The sequence below is a fragment of the Mesoplodon bidens genome, assembly GCF_964165515.1.
Source record: "Mesoplodon bidens genome assembly, chromosome: 20".
Taxonomy (NCBI): Eukaryota; Metazoa; Chordata; class Mammalia; order Artiodactyla; family Ziphiidae; genus Mesoplodon; species Mesoplodon bidens.
This window is the reverse complement of record NC_138181.1, coordinates 4,020,890-4,036,816: the sequence shown is the minus strand read 5'-3', so window position 1 is coordinate 4,036,816 and position 15,927 is coordinate 4,020,890. Positions and strand designations below refer to the sequence as shown.

The 15,927-nt window shown below is 39.8% G+C and overlaps 1 pseudogene across 1 annotated transcript in view; it reads left to right on the top strand.

Annotated features, from left to right (window-relative positions):
- LOC308608046 (coiled-coil domain-containing protein 150-like) overlaps window positions 1–2,716 on the top strand; it is a 102,999-nt pseudogene extending 100,283 nt beyond the window's left edge. Inside the window, exon 26 of the transcript in view lies at window positions 2,422–2,716. The product of the transcript in view is annotated as a coiled-coil domain-containing protein 150-like (transcript). The remainder of the gene's footprint in view (window positions 1–2,421) is intronic.
- Window positions 2,717–15,927: the final 13,211 nt, after the last annotated feature.

The following is a 15,927-nucleotide window of genomic DNA, read 5'->3' as shown; positions in this document are numbered from 1 at the left end:
TCCCACTATTGGGCATATACCCTGAGAAAACCATAATTCAAAAACAGTCATGTACCACAATGTTCATTGCAGCTCTATTTACAATAGCCAGGACATGGAAGCAATCTAAGTGTCCATCAACAGGTGAATGGACAAAGAAGATGTGGCACATATATACAATGGAATAGTACTCGCCATAAAAGTAAACGAAATTGAGTTATTGTACTGAGGTGGATGTACCTAGAGTCTGTCATAAAGAGTGAAGTGAGTCAGAAAGAGAAAATCAGATACCATATGCTAACACATATATATGGAATCTAAAAAAAAAAGAACAAAAATGGTCATGAAGAACCTAAGGGCAAGACGGGAATAAAGACACAGACTTACTAGAGAATGGACTTGAGGATACAGGGAGGGGGAAGGGTAAGCTGGGACGAAGTGAGAGAGTGGCTTGGACGTATACACACTACCAAACGTAAAATAGATAGCTAGTGGGAAGCAGCTGCATAGCACAGGGAGATCAGCTCAGTGCTTTGTGACCACCTGGAGGAGTGGGATAGGGAGGGTGGGAGGGAGGGTGATGCAAGAGGGAAGAGATATGGGGACATATGTATATGTATAACGGATTCACTTTGTTATAAAGCAGAACCTAACACACCACTGTAAAGCAATTATACTCCAATAAAGATGTTTAATTAATTAATTAATTAATTAAAAGGAATATGGACTCGTCTCTTGTGAGTTTGCCAACAATGACACTTACTGGGCCCTTAAGGAAGTTACATTTACTTTCTGTAACTCATCAGTTACCACTTCTATAATAGTCAGGAAGTTATTACCTACCACTGTTACTCTGATAGATGGCTTGGAGTAAGTTTCAATAAATGTTGGCTCCATTCTCATTCACCATACAAGAGGAGACATGATGTACAATGAATGTCATTTCAAGCATCTTTCCCTCCACTTCTGATAAAGAGAAAAGTGGGGTTTGGTTTGGGCGTGGATGGGAGTGTGTCTGTCGTCAGGATGCACAAACAGACCTGGAAAATACTTTAGCTTTGTAGCTTTCTAAAAGTTAAATGACAAGCAGAGCTCTATTTTCTTATCTCACTATTTTCTACTCACACTGTGACCTGGTTAATATGGGACAAGTACATAGTAGCACAAATTTATAAAGGACCTATTATATGGCTGGTGCCATGCTAGGTGATGGAGCTATAGGGTGAATAAGCCAGAAAAAGCCCCTCGTCTCATCGAACTTGCCTTCTCCCAAGCAAGAGAGAAATACACTAGTCTCTGAGACCTCAGAGTTAAAACATGAAAATGCTGTCCATGAAACATAAATAATCAAAGGGGGAAAACCAGTCATTTTACTTTTTATTCTAGAGGATATGTTCTGCAGCTATTTTGAAGCAACCTTTATATATAATAAAAACCTGTTGGCTCTACCTTCAAAATAACAAAATATCCCAAATACATAGAAACGTGCTAGGCACATATAGGCACTCAATAAATATTTGTCAAGTAAATGAATACTGATTCTAGATCATCTTCAAAGGCAGACTATTAGAGGGACTGTTTTCAAGTCTAACAGATCATTTGGAAGTTTGTGCTTAGGAGCTAAAGTATAAAATATTTTGATAAAGGAAATAAAAAATACCATTTACACTAAGCTGGTCCAGTGTTTTTACTAATTCATTCTATTACCTTTATAAAGCACAGCAGGAAATTCTAGGCTTTACAGTTCAGGGACTTTGGAGAAGTGTTTAGTCTTCTTAGAGAACAGAACTCAAAGTGTGGTTTGAACTACCACATGAATTTTCAATGCCATCTTGTACTTTCACTCCTATCTTAACTTTCTCCCGAGCCCTCTCACCTCAGTTCACATCCAGGAAATATTAACAAATGCATGAAAATCAGGTTTGCATTCATTGTTTAACTCCATATTCAGAAATTATTCTCTCATCTATAGGAGGATGTGTATTATGCAAACAGGTTGCAAAGACCATGCAGTTAGAATTTGAGTCTTTTAATATCTAGGTAAAGTCTCTTGAACTGGCAACTATGGGAATAAAACTTCCAGTTTAACTAATATGAAGCCCATTTGCTAACTGTGGGGGGAAATAAAGCTTTTAAATTATACAGTGTAAAAAGAGTCTCAGGCTTCCCTGGTGGCGCAGTGGTTGAGAGTCTGCCTGCTGATGCAGGGGACACAGGTTCGTGCCCTGGTCTGGGAAGATCCCACACGCCATGGAGTGGCTGGGCCCGTGAGCCATGGTCGCTGAGCCTGTGCATCCCGAGCCTGTACTCTGCAACGGGAGAGGCCACAACAGTAAGAGGCCCGTGTACCGCAAAAAAAAAAAAAGAGTCTCTTTAACTAATACACAAAAAGATTAAGTGTTCCTTTCTTGTAAATTTTAATGAGAACATTTGTATGTGCAGATAACAGCTAACCTGGAAGAAGCTTGGCGCTGGTTTAAGTGCAAATGCGATGGCCTACAACTTGAGCTGACCAAAAACCCATTGCAGAGGGAAGACAGGTGGCAGAAAGAGGTGGAATATTTGTCTGTCTTAAGCAATTCTGGATTTGTTCCTTCTCAGATTTCTAATTACACAAGTTCTCTCTTCATCCAGCTACTCTCCACTAATCTGTAGATCTCTTTAAACTACTGTTTGGAAAACCAATGAACTGAATTTCTTTCTTAAAAGTTCTACCTCTCCCAAGCTGTCTAGTTTAGAACCACCTATCTTGAAAAAAAAATGACGTCCATAAAGACAAAATAGGTTCTCAGCTCTGCAGTTAGTTTCTAACAGTTTTGGGGTGTGTTTTCTTTCCAATAGGACCAAGATAAAAGGCACAGCAGCATATCTGATCAGTCTGCTCTACATCAATGGGAGAATATACAGAACCTTAGGCTTGTGCCCAAGAAGTGTCATTCTGAACTAAAGAGAGGTGGTGTCCTTGACAGAGGAGCTTCTTCGCTTAGAACATCTACATCACCCTGATTCCCTGAGCCCAGCAACTAGTGCTGGGCTGTTTCCACTGTCATCAGGACATGAAGTCTTTGATGTGGACTGAAGATTTTGGACCTGAGTTTATCCTTTTATGAACTCTTTGATATCAATACAGAACCACCCCATCTTTTTTGTCCCTTTCCCCATTTTCCAACCAGTAAATTTATATTAATGCGTTGTATGATAGGAGATGCTGTTGCATGATACCTGGCTATTGTTTTAAGTAAATTTTATCAAAATGCATTTAATGAGGTACTGGATGATTTGGCAACTAAATGATATGATACTTTATTTCAGTGAGATGTCCTAGTCTAACATCTAGTAGATACTCCCTGGAAATACGATCACCTGAAAAGTGGTAAAAACTCTCCCACTGTCTAGTAAACATATACCATTCTATGCTGGGTAATTACTAGCACACCATTTTTTTTTTTTTTTTTTTTTTTTTTTTTTGCTGTACGCGGGCCTCTCACTGCTGTGGCCTCTCCCGTTGCGGAGCACAGGCTCCGGACACACAGGCTCCGCGGCCATGGCTCGCGGGCCCAGCCGCTCCGCGGCATGTGGGATCTTCCGGGATAGGGGCACGAACCCGTGTCCCCTGCATCGGCAGGCGGACTCTCAACCACTGCGCCACCAGGGAAGCCCTCTAGCACACCTTTTATAAGACCATATCTCTATTCGTATATAAGATATCTCAGAGGTTGTATTTGCAGGTTCCTTGGACATTTACAAAGAAGTTTATTCAACTCTGTTCCAGGAGATTATGCCTGACCAATGTAGCTCTCCCTTACTATAGTAAGCAATAAATTCAGCTTTATATTCTCATTTCAGATTAAGTAATCCAGATTTAAAGTATGTAAACAGCTGGCATAATACCTGGCTTAATTGATGCTCAAGTAATGGTAGCTGCTGATAATAGTATTAGGACCTAAATCAAATGAGCAATTATAAAATTAGAATATCAAATATAAGACTCAGAGGTTGATAAGCCCACTACTCAATATCTAATATAAAAAAAAACACAGCTGGGGACTTCCCTGGTGGTGCAGTGTTTAAGAATCCACCTGCCAATGCAGGAGACATAGGTTCAATCCCTGGTCCAGGAAGATCCCACATGCCACAGAGCAACTAAGCCCATGTGCCACAACTACTGAAGCCTGCACTCTAGGGCCTGCGTGCTGCAACTACTGAGCCCGCATGCTGCAACTATTGCAGCCTGTGCGCCTAGAGCCCATGCTCCACAACAAGAGAAGCCACCACAATGAGAAGCCCACACACTGCAACAAAGAGTAGTGCCTGCTCTCTGCAACTAGAGAAAGCCACACGCAGCAACGAATACCCAATGCAGCCCAAAATAAATAAATAAATAAAATAGAACAAAATACTAAAAAATTAAAAAACACAGCTGAATTTATTGCTTACTGTGGTAGGGGAGAGAGGTTAGACAGTGGCCTCCCTGATCAGAGCAAACTACTGAACTTATATAGGGTTTTGAGGAAGCATGGAGTTCAAGCACTTGAAGAGTTTCAGAGGTTTAAGTGGGTTGACATCATCTGCAGATGTGTAGTACTTGAGTGAGACTATTGTTGATTAATTGACATTCAGAGGCAAGTTTCCTGGAGGGCATCCATTTCTGTGTCTGACTTTCAAGAGTGAGGGACTCACTGATTGGCAGGCTGGTAAAAGCCTCTTTAAGCTGTCTAACTCCTATAGTATTTATCCCTTTGGAGGTAAGGAGGTATTGTCAATTTGATGGTATTGGGGAGTCAGAATCTTGAAACAGCCTAACTAAGAGCCCCAGAGAACAATTAGCCTTGGTCCTGGGGTGGCACTGAAAACCTTTGTCCTGAATTATGCATAGGAACAAAGATCCCAATTGCACAGGAGAGATGATCAATCTTAATGGGTTGCAAATGAGTGTTGTCGTGACAGTCACATGCCAAGAATATTAATATCCTCCTCCGGAACAAGAGGAGAATTATAGAGTTAGACTGGTGATCATTTCTAGTCAAGATTATAGTTAAAACAGCCTATATAGTGTGATGATTTGTTAAAGCATTTCTATGATACTTTAGAAGTGTTTCTATAGTACGTTTAGAGTGTCTGTCATATATACTAGCTTCTATTGTGACCCTCTACTTTCATTTGAAATAACAGAAAAAAAACAGACAAAATATGAAACAATTGTTTTTAAGAGACTGGACATCAAGCAACAAAGCACTCTCATCCCTGAAAGAAAGGGAACAAGTGAGGTGAGCCCTATTGTTGCCTCGACTTACAGCCTTGAGGGAGTTCAGGCTGTGATGCAAGGAGTGGAAATCAGGATGGTTTCCCTGGGTTAAGGAATGAGAATTGAGAGTCCAGGGAGACACAGGCTGCAAGCGTTCCAGGACAGAGGACGGGAGAGGAGAGAGCCGCACAGAGGGAGCACATCAGAGACGCCCACACGGTCCTCTCTGAGTACTGAGCTGAGTACTGAGCAGCACATGCCTTTGAGGAATCTACCTAAGGCTGGAGAAAAGGCCATCCAAAAGGGTTAGAAGTGACAGTGCCCAGCATGCACATGCACGCACACATACGTGCACACACACACAAGTGTGCAGTACCAGTTCTCACCAGCCAGAATTGGAAACCTTGTGATTTACGGGCACTGGGTAGTATACAACAGAGCCTGGCCTCAGTAGTAGTGAATAGTGAGCCCTGGAGTCCACATAGCTCTTCTCCTAACACATCTTAACAGCATGGCCGCAAATGACCCATTTCCAAGTAACTGTGTTCCAAAACAGAGCTTAAGAATATTTAGAAGGATACAAAAAAATATGGTACCTATCAAGGTAGAATCACGATTTCTGGCAAAATTATCAGGCATGCAAAGAAACAGGAAAATAGGGCCCATAATGAGAAAATCAAAATTGACCCAGAACTAACACAAACATTAGAGTTGACAGAAAAGGACATTAAAACAATTATTGTAACTATTCTGTATATTCAAAGAATATTATACCAGTAGATGGTAATATGAGAAAAAGAAAGTGTAAATAGTTTATAATTATTTATTTAACTAGTAGAAAAATGATGAGTGATTTCCTTTAGCAATAGAGATTTACTGCCTGTGGTAACATCGGATTTAAAGGTGAGCCTAACACAAGATCTGAAGATGCTTTGACTAATTTCTTGAAGACTGTAATTGTTCTGAAGCAAGGAGACTAAGCCACGGCTTCTACTGATTTAAGGGACAGGCAGTGCCATGTTTTTAACACCCCTAGAGCATGGCCTAACCTTTTCACGTCAGTACAAAAAGAGATTTATGAAAATCTAGGAAGAATCCATCTGAACTCTAATTGACTTTGTTCCAGTTAGCCTGTCTGTAAAGTCTTTTACCCTTGGGGATTCTGAGACCATAGCTATTTCTTTGGTAATTTTTTGGTCAGCTTTATTGAGGTATAACTGACATTAAATTATAAGATATTTAAAGTATACATTTTAATAATTTGATATTCACTGTGAAAGATTCTTCTCATCTTGCTAATTAACACATCCATCACCTCACATCTTTTTTTTAAAAAATTTGGTGACAGCACTTAATTTCTACTCTGTTAGTAAATTTTAGTTATACAAGACAGTATTTTCAACCACAATCATCATGTTATACATTATCTTATAACTGGAAGTTTGTACCGTTTTCCCAACTGCTTCCTATTTCCTCTACCTCCCAGCCCCTGGAAATCACTTTTCTAATCTCTATTTCTATGAGTTTGACATTTTTTGGGGGGATTCCACATGTAAGTATCTTTGGTAATTCCTTGAGTCATTTCTTTAGGCTAGTGTAGGTAATCTAATGTCACATCAGCTATAATCTGATAATATGAAAGGGCTGCAGTATATTTTCTCTGGAAGTAGATCCTGCCTATTAAATCTGTAAGTGCCACAAAGAATAAAGGAATATTTCTCCAACAGAGATCCCAAAGTATCAGATATGGGTTGAGACTTAGAGCTGTTGTAAATTCTCAGTTTTCAGAGTGGTTCTAGTAGACCAAATCAAATAAAGGTTATTTCTTCTCAAGCTTCTATGATTACATTTTCAAATTCTTCATCATCTTTTATCCTGTCAGTCATTTTTACATTAAGACAAAATTCTTTCTCTCTCTCTCACTGTAAGTCATTTTGCTTTTTAGACACCCTCAAAACTCCTCTGAGGATCTGATGTTCCAGAGTAGCAGGATTAAGGATAGAGAACACTAATATCAACAAGAATGCCATATTGTTCCACTTGGGAGTTTAGAGGAAGGACGAGGAACTGTTGTGGACTCAGGTCTCCCTCAGAGTGGCCATGATTAGACAGATTTTGGATTGTCCTTCAGCTTCTTAGCCAGAATTGAACAATTATTATTTCAGTGCTCCTTTCACTTGCACTATTCTCCTGGCTTCTTTACCTACAGGCTTCCAATTCTTAACAGAAGACCTTTTGGTCTAGTTTTTATCTCAGGGGTCAATTTTTATCTAGAGAGCCATAGCTTGTTTACTCTCTAAGCCTCTCTAAAAACTTCTGACCACATATTATATATTTTCTAAAAATAGTTTCACATTTCAATTTTTTTCTTAATAAGTTCCCTAGTTTATATTTGAGCCTGTTAAAAAAAAGGGAGGACTAGTCCTCCTTTACTTCAGCTTTGGGGTCTACCCCAGAATACTTTCGGAAAAAAGAGGAGATTTTCTAAGAAATTTGACTATTTGATAATATTTGACATCTCTCTTCTCAAGAGTGTTTATTCTGGGCTTTTATCTCTGGTGATCTCTCACTTCATTGAGTGAGATGGCTCTATGGTGGCACCACACTATAATATTTTCTCCACCTTGGATTTCCGTGGGCAATAGGGATTCTGTAAACCATTTGCTAATGTAATCCCTTTTCTAAATGGTCAGAAACGATGAACAATATATAGAAGACTAAAACAGACTGGAATATTTCCTGATTACCAACCCCAGCAGAGTGTTTTTCTTTTATATAGTTCTAATAAGAGATCAGGATTGAGTCTCATTGGAAGGATTGGTTCAATGCCACCCTCAAACAATCACTGTGACTTAAAAGATGAATTGTATACTGACTGGTTAGGTCTCTATGTGAGATGTGTCCATCTCTGAAACTGAGGGTGGTCCCCAAAGGAAATCTAAGTGATATTTCCAGAAGAAAGGGGAAATGGAGGTGGACCAGATCAAAACCATAGATGTCAAAAGTTTGTAAGTGGAGAAAATACACCAAGGTCACTAGTGAACTTCATTTACACTGCAGCCAGAAAGCTCTGAGTAGCAGATAGGGTCCTCATACTGACACTCGTTTTCCTCCAGAGCACTAATGGATAGCCACAAGCTGTCAAGTTCTTCCTGAAGCTTTTAAAACTATTTTGTTAGTAACCTATGTATAGGGGCTTTCAGGTAACTAAAGACATGGCAGCTACTTAGCTGTCTGCCTCCTAATATTCCCTTCACAAGCAACATGAAACAAGAAAGAAAAAGTAAATTCTACACAAAACCATACTATATATAACTCGAAGGCAGATAATGTCAAATCTTCAAAATAATTAAGTAAAATGAGGAGAAAAAAATCACCAAATCCCCATGCATGGCTCTCTCACACTTCTGCCCCACCTCCCTCAATAAAAGGCTCTGTGGCAGACAAAGGTAGACCAAAATAACTGCAGTGAAGACAGAAAAAGGAAACTAGGGAAGGAGTCTAAGGTTGATCTGGAACTGCCACCACAAAGACTAAATGCACCCTAAATCTGGAAATACTAAAAAGTGTGCAGGCAGATCAGAGCATGAACTACAGGAAAGGGACTTCAAAGTACATACATGATTTAAAAGGTACAGGCATGATTTAAGGGGGCAGTAATCAAAATGCATAGATTCTGGAGGAGTAATAAAGGCAAAAGGGAGAAGCCCTCTTTCGAAAGTGTTAAGGGGAAAGAGAAAAAAGGAGAATTTTAGGGCCAGTAAGAAAAAAGACAAGCATAAAATACCATACCTGTGAACAAGAGGAAAGTTAAGTCCATACAGAGCTACTGCAGAAAGTCAGGAAGTGAAATTCCCTACATTTCAACTGAGGAAAATTTCCAATAAGCATTCATGGAGGAGGACACGAAAAGTGAACATTCCAAACAAATGTATTTCAGACAAACTTTTGAGGACACGATAAACCACTGGGAAACAAATTCAAAAACAGACCAGAAATGGAAAAAAATCAGAAGTAAAAGGAGAGTTGTTTAAACTCAGGAAAGAAATGGAAGAAAAAGACAAAATTGTCTCAGAAATGAGGAATAAGTTACAAGATGCTCAAGGGAGAACAGATTCAGATGAAAATAACAGTCATTGAAGAAAGGCAGGAAAACAACCAAGAAAATGAAAATTGTATAAAGAAGTTCAGAGAAAATGTAAATGGAATGGAAAATAGGCAAAGAAGGAATAATAATTGTGTTATTGGAGGCCCCGAGGAAGAAAAAACAGTAGAATAGAAGTAATATTTTAACCTACAGCCTAAGCACACTTTCCAAAAATAGAAAAAAAATGTATATCTGAATCTACATTATAAGGACGCTGTGGGTACCCTGGGAAAACTGATCAACTTTGAGACATATTCTAATAAAACTATTAGATTTCAAAGACAAAATGTTATCAAAGTCTACAGGCAAAAAGATCAAATGACTTAAAAGGCAAAAGAAACTGGCAATAGACATTTAAAAACCAACACACCAAGCAAAGCAACAAGTGCAGCAGTGTGGTAGGCAGAATTCTAAGGCCCTGAGATTTCCTACACTCTGATATGCATGCCTACACCATCCCTGGGACTGTGAAAATGGTGATTTTACTCATGATTCAATTATATGTTACAATTGACTTTAAGAAAGGAAGAGTATCCTGGTCTAATCACGTGAGTCTTTTAAAAACTGTTTTCCCCACCTGGTTACAGAAGGGGAAGTCAGAGATTTGAAGCACAAGATTTCACATGCCCTTGCTGCCTTGAAGATGGAGAAGGCCACATGGCAAAGAATGCAGGAGTCCTCTAGGAGCTGAGAGCAGCCCCCGGCTGAAAACCAGCAAGGAAATGTTGACCTCAGTCCTAAAACTCCAAGAAAAAACCTGAATTCTGCCAACAACCAGGTTGAGCTTCAAAGCAAATTCTTCCCTAGACCTCCAGAGAGAAGCAGAGCCTTGCTGATACCTTGCTTTCAGCCTATGAAACCCCGAGTGAGACTCTAGCCTCGCTGTGTCTGTATTCCTGATGCAGAGAAACTATGAAATAATAAGTGTGTATTATTTTAAGGGTTTAAGGTAGCAGCAATAAAAAGTTAATACAAGTAGCATTTTTTTAAAACTCTAAGAATGTGTTAAAAAAACCCTCAAAGAATGTGTGTGAACCAAGGATTTTTTTTTTTTTTTTTTGCGGTACACAGGCCTCACTGTTGTGGCCTCTCCCCTTTCAGAGCACAGGCTCCAGACCGCAGGCTCAGCAGCCATGGCTCACAGGCCCAGCCGCTCCGCAGCATGTGGGATCTTCCCAGACCGGGGCACGAACCCTTGTCCCCTGCATCGGCAGGCAGACTCTCAACCACTGTGCCACCAGGGAAGCCCGAACCAAGGATTTTATATCCAGATACATTGTCCTTCAAATAACAAGACTAAGAAAATTGGTTAGAAACATATAAAAACAGAGAATTCTGTACCCATCAGCCCTTCTTAAGGAATTTGCAAGAGCAGAGGTCAGCAAACTTTCTCTGTAAAGGGCCTGATGGTAGATATTATGTGCTTTGAGGGTCATATACGGTTTCTGTCACTCATTATTCTTTGGCTTGTGTGTGTGTGTGTGTTTTATACAATCCTTTAAAAATAAGGAGAAAAATTCTTAGCTCATAAGCCATATAACAATGGGCTATGGGCCATATTTGGCCTGTGGGCCTTATTTGAACAACCTCTGTATTAAAGATGAGCCTCATCCAACCAAGTGATAACTGGGAAAATTTCAGGCAAAGGACTGATGGTGTGAGCATTTTAAAATATATAAAGCAATATATGAAGCAAAGGTCGGAATGACAATGGAAAACTGATGTACAAATGTTACATATTATGACAAAGCAGAAATGCAACTACAAAAATGGCAAAAATTAGAAGGAAATACAAAAATAGAATAATGCTATGTAGGCCACAGGAGGGCATTAGAGGATTAAAAAAAAAAAAACTTGATAAACCAGATAGCCAAAGGTTAAATAAGGAAACTGGACTAACAGCTTTTTAAAAAGTACAAGCAAGGGAGGCAGTTCAAGACGATGATGTAAGAAGATTCTGGACCCACCTCCTCCTACGGACACACTGAATCTACAGCTATATATGGAACAATTTCCTCTGAAAACTAGCTGAGCTTCTCTACATGGGGAAAATGAGCAAAAGGCCACATCAAAGCGGTAGGAGAAGCTGAGATCCAATTTCATCACAAACTCCATCCCTGGCATGGCAACCCACAATCAGGAGGAAACATAAACCCAGAGTTTCTCCCTGAGGAGTGAAGGGTTTGTACCCAAAAAAAGGCACCCCAACTTTTAAGATTTGCACATGAGAGACAAGCCTCCAGAACATCTGGCTTTGAAATCCAACAGGGCTCATGTCCATGAGACCCAAAGGGCTGCAACAATCTGAGAAATGGCCCTTGAAGTGCTTGCATGAACTCACTTACCACGGGGCCCAGCACAGAAGCAGCCATTTGAAAAGCACTTCGACTTTACAAGAAAGAGATGCAACTGCTAATCTTAAAGCATCCATCAGAAGGGTGGGATGCACTGCAATACTCTCCAGGGACGGAGGATGGGGGGCACCATTTTCACACTCTCCCTCTGCATTGCTATAGCCAGTGGGTGCCTTTTCTCCTCACCCCTTGGCAGGTGTCATCTCTACCCTCCAACCAGGGAATGGCATCCTCACTAAAACTTTAATTTTGTTAAACCTAGAGGTGCCATCTTTTTTCCCCACTCTAGACCTTTGTTTTCTCTTCTTGGGGTGGGCTCCATCTTTGTGCTCTCTCTCTACTGTGCTCCAGAGTGTCAGCATCTCCCAGAGGGGAGGTTTTATATGCATCTGGTGCCTGGTTTTTGTGGGTGCCGCCCACAGGATGCCCCTTGATCACTTGGCTCTGGAGGCCTGGGGGCTTACATTCCTGGGTGCCAGAGGACTGTAACAATCAGAGACAGTTCTTGGCAGACTACTACCCCCAGGGCACTGCAAAGATAGCCTACTAAAACATACTCACAGTGTTTCTGAGAAAGAAGCCTATTTGCTCGTCCAGGAGCTCTGACCTGAGCGGCAGGCTTTACTGGTCTGGCATGCTTCTAGGAGGTGACCTTGGGTAAGACAGGCTGGAGGGCACAATCTTTGGGCTCTCCCGCTGCTTCACTCCAGCTTGCTGGTATATTCCAGAAAGGAGCTTATACCCTTCTTTGGTGCCCCAATTTTTGCAGCTGCCACCAGGGAACACCTCTACATTTTCTGGCTCTGGTGGCTTACACTATGGGTCCCACAGAACTATAGCCAGGAGAAAGAATTCTTAAACAGCTACCACCCTTAGGGCACAGCAAGAGGCAAGGAGCTCAGGAGAGCCAGGAGCCCAGTCTTCTTATGAAAGAGGCCTAAAAGATTAGCATCACTGATTCAGCATAGGGGCAAGGCTTCTAATTAAAAACACACCAAGGGCTGACTGTAAACCTTTCTAGAGACTGCAGAGGGCAGGCACAGCCTTCATGCTCTCCCTCCAGAGCAGGGACTTGCACTCCAGAATGCCAGTATTGTTTGGGCAGGAGCTCTTACACATGTCTAGCGCCCCACTTTTTACCTCTGGTGCCCTGGTTTCTGTGGCTGCCACCCAGGAAACATCCCTTTATCATCTGGCTCTGGTAGCCACAGGGGCTCACCTTCCTGGGTTCCACAGGACTGTAACAATAGAAGAGAGAATTCTTGGCAGACTGCCACCCCCAGGGCACTGCACAGACAGAAGCCTGAAACACACCTTTGGTCTTTCTGTGAAAGAGGTATTTACTTATCCTGGAGCTTTGGCCTAAGGGACAGGATTCAGGTATAGCATGCATTTAGAGGCATGTGGAGGTGCTCTCAAGAAATATGGGCAAGAGGACACCAGCTACACTCTCTCCCTCTGCCTCACTCCCAGAAAAGGAACTTATACACTCCTCTGGAGCCTTGATTTTTGCAGCTGTTGCCCAGGGAACACCTCCAGATCACCTGGCTCTAGGGGCCAGCAGGATTTATACTTGCAGTTCCACAGGACTGTGTATATTTGCATGCTTTAAAAGCTGCTACCTGAAGGTCTGGATTCTAAATCTTCCTGAATCAAGGTGCTGACTGAAATACCCCTCTTTGTAACACTGACAGGTCTTGGCACACCCTCAACTACTGGGAACTATTAAAAATAAAATAGGCCGTATGGACAGTCACAAAGGATTGAGAGACAACGAAGAGCTGGGGCAGGGTTGAATGATAAGGTTCATCTCCTACACAAGGTCACTCCTTCAAGACAGAGAGGTAGTTGTTTCATCTACTATATAGAAACCAACAGAGTCACGTAAAATGAAGAAATTGAGGAATATGTTCCAAATAAAGGAAGAAGATAAAACCTATGAAACAGAGATAAGTAATTTAGCTGATAAATAGTTCAATAATGGTAATAAAATGGCTCACCAAACTGGGGAGAACAATGGATGAACCTAGTGAGAACTTTAATAAAGAGATGAAAAATATAAGAAAGTACCAAATAGAAGTCACAAAACTGAAGAACACAGTAACAGAATTGAAAAATACACTAAAGGGTTTCAACAGCAGAGTAGATGAAGCAGAAGAAAGATCAATCAACTCAAAGGCCAGGCAGTGGAACTCACCCAATCAGAGCAGCAAAAAGAAAAAGAATGAAAAAAGTTAAGATGGCCTAAGCGACTTATGGGACATCAAGCATATTAACATTCACATTAAAGGGGTCCCAGAAGGAGAAGAGAGAGAGAAAAGGGCAGGAAACTTATTTGCAGAAATAATCGCTTAAAACTTCCCTAACATGGGAAAGGAAATAGACAGCCAGATCCAGAAAGCCTAGGGAGTTCCAAAAAAGATGAACCCAAAGAGATTCACACTGAAACACATTACAATTAAAATTTCAAAAGTGAAAGACAATGAAAAAATCTTAAAAACAGCAAGAGAAAAACAGATTTTTACATACAAGGGAACCCTCCCATAAGACTCTGAACAGATTTTTCAGCAGAAACTTCACAGGCTAGAAGGTAGTGACACAATATATTTAAAGTGTTAAAAGAAAAAAAAAATGTTCCAACCAAGAATACTCTACCTGGAAAAATTATTATTCAGAATTGAAGGAGAGATGAAGAGTTTTCCAAGCAAGCAAAAACTAAAGGGAAACATTAACATGAAGCCAGCCTTAAAAGAAATGTTAAAGGGATTTCTTTAAGCTGAAAAGGAAGGGCACTAATTAGTAACAGAAAAACATATGAAAGTATAAATCTCACTGGTAAATGTAGTGGATCATTCACTTATAAAACTAAAAAGAAAAAAGTAGTAAAAATAACTATAATAATTAGTTAAGGGATACATAAGATTAAAAGATGTAAAATGTGACATCAAAAGTATAAAACGTTGGGGGTGCATAAAAAGGTAGAACTTAAAAATATGTTCAAACTTATTATCAACTTATTGACTGTTATAATTTGTTATATATAAGCCTCATGGTAGCCACAATGCAAAAACCTATGGTAGATACACAAAAGATAATGAGAAAGGAATCTAAGTATACCACTAAAGGAAGTCACCAATCCACAAAGGAAGAGATCAAGAGAAGAAAGGAACAGAGAAGAAGTACAAAACAGCCAGAAAACAATTAACAAAATGGCAATAAATACATATCTATCAATAATTACTTTAAATGTAAATGAACTCAATTTTCCAATCAAAAGACAAAGAGTGGCTAAATGCATTAAAAAACACACATAAAAACTAAGACCCATCTATGCTGCTCACAAGACACTCCATCTGTAAGAACACAGACTGAAAGTGAAGGGATAAAAAAAGATATTTCATGCAACAGAAACGATAAGAAAGCTGAGTTACCTATACTTATCAGACAAAATATTATAGTCTTTAAAACAAAGACTGTAATAAGAGACAAAGAAGGAGATAATGATAAAGGGGTCAGTCCAGCAAAAGGATATACCAGGTATAAATATTTACATTCCCAACATAACAGCCACCTAAATATATACAGCAAATATTAACAGGCTAAAAAGAAGGAGAAATAGACAGCAATACAATAATAGTAGGGGACTACAATACTTCACTTACATCAATGTATAGATCATCCAGATGAAAAATCAATAAGGAAACATAGACCTTAAATGACACATTAGATCAAACAGACTTAACAGATACACACAAAACATTCCATCCAAAAGCAGCAGAATACACATTCTTCTCAAGTGCGCTTGGAATACTCTCTAGGATAGATCATACGTTAGGCCACAAAATAAGTCTTAATAAATTTAAGAAGACTGAAATCATATCATGCATCTTTTCTAACAACAATGGTATAACAGTAGAAATTAATTACAAGAAGAAAACTGGAAAACTCACATATATGTGGAGAATAAACAACATGCTATGGAACAACGAGTGGGTCAAAGAAGGAATCACAAGAGAAATAAAAAATACCTAAGACAAATGAAAATGGGAATAAAACACACCAAAATTTATGGAATACAGCAAAAGCAGTTCTAAGAAGGAAGTATATAGCAATAAACACCTACCTCAAGACATGAGAAAAATCACAAATAAACAACCTAACACTACACCTCAAGAAATTAGGAAAAGAAAAAAATGAAGCCC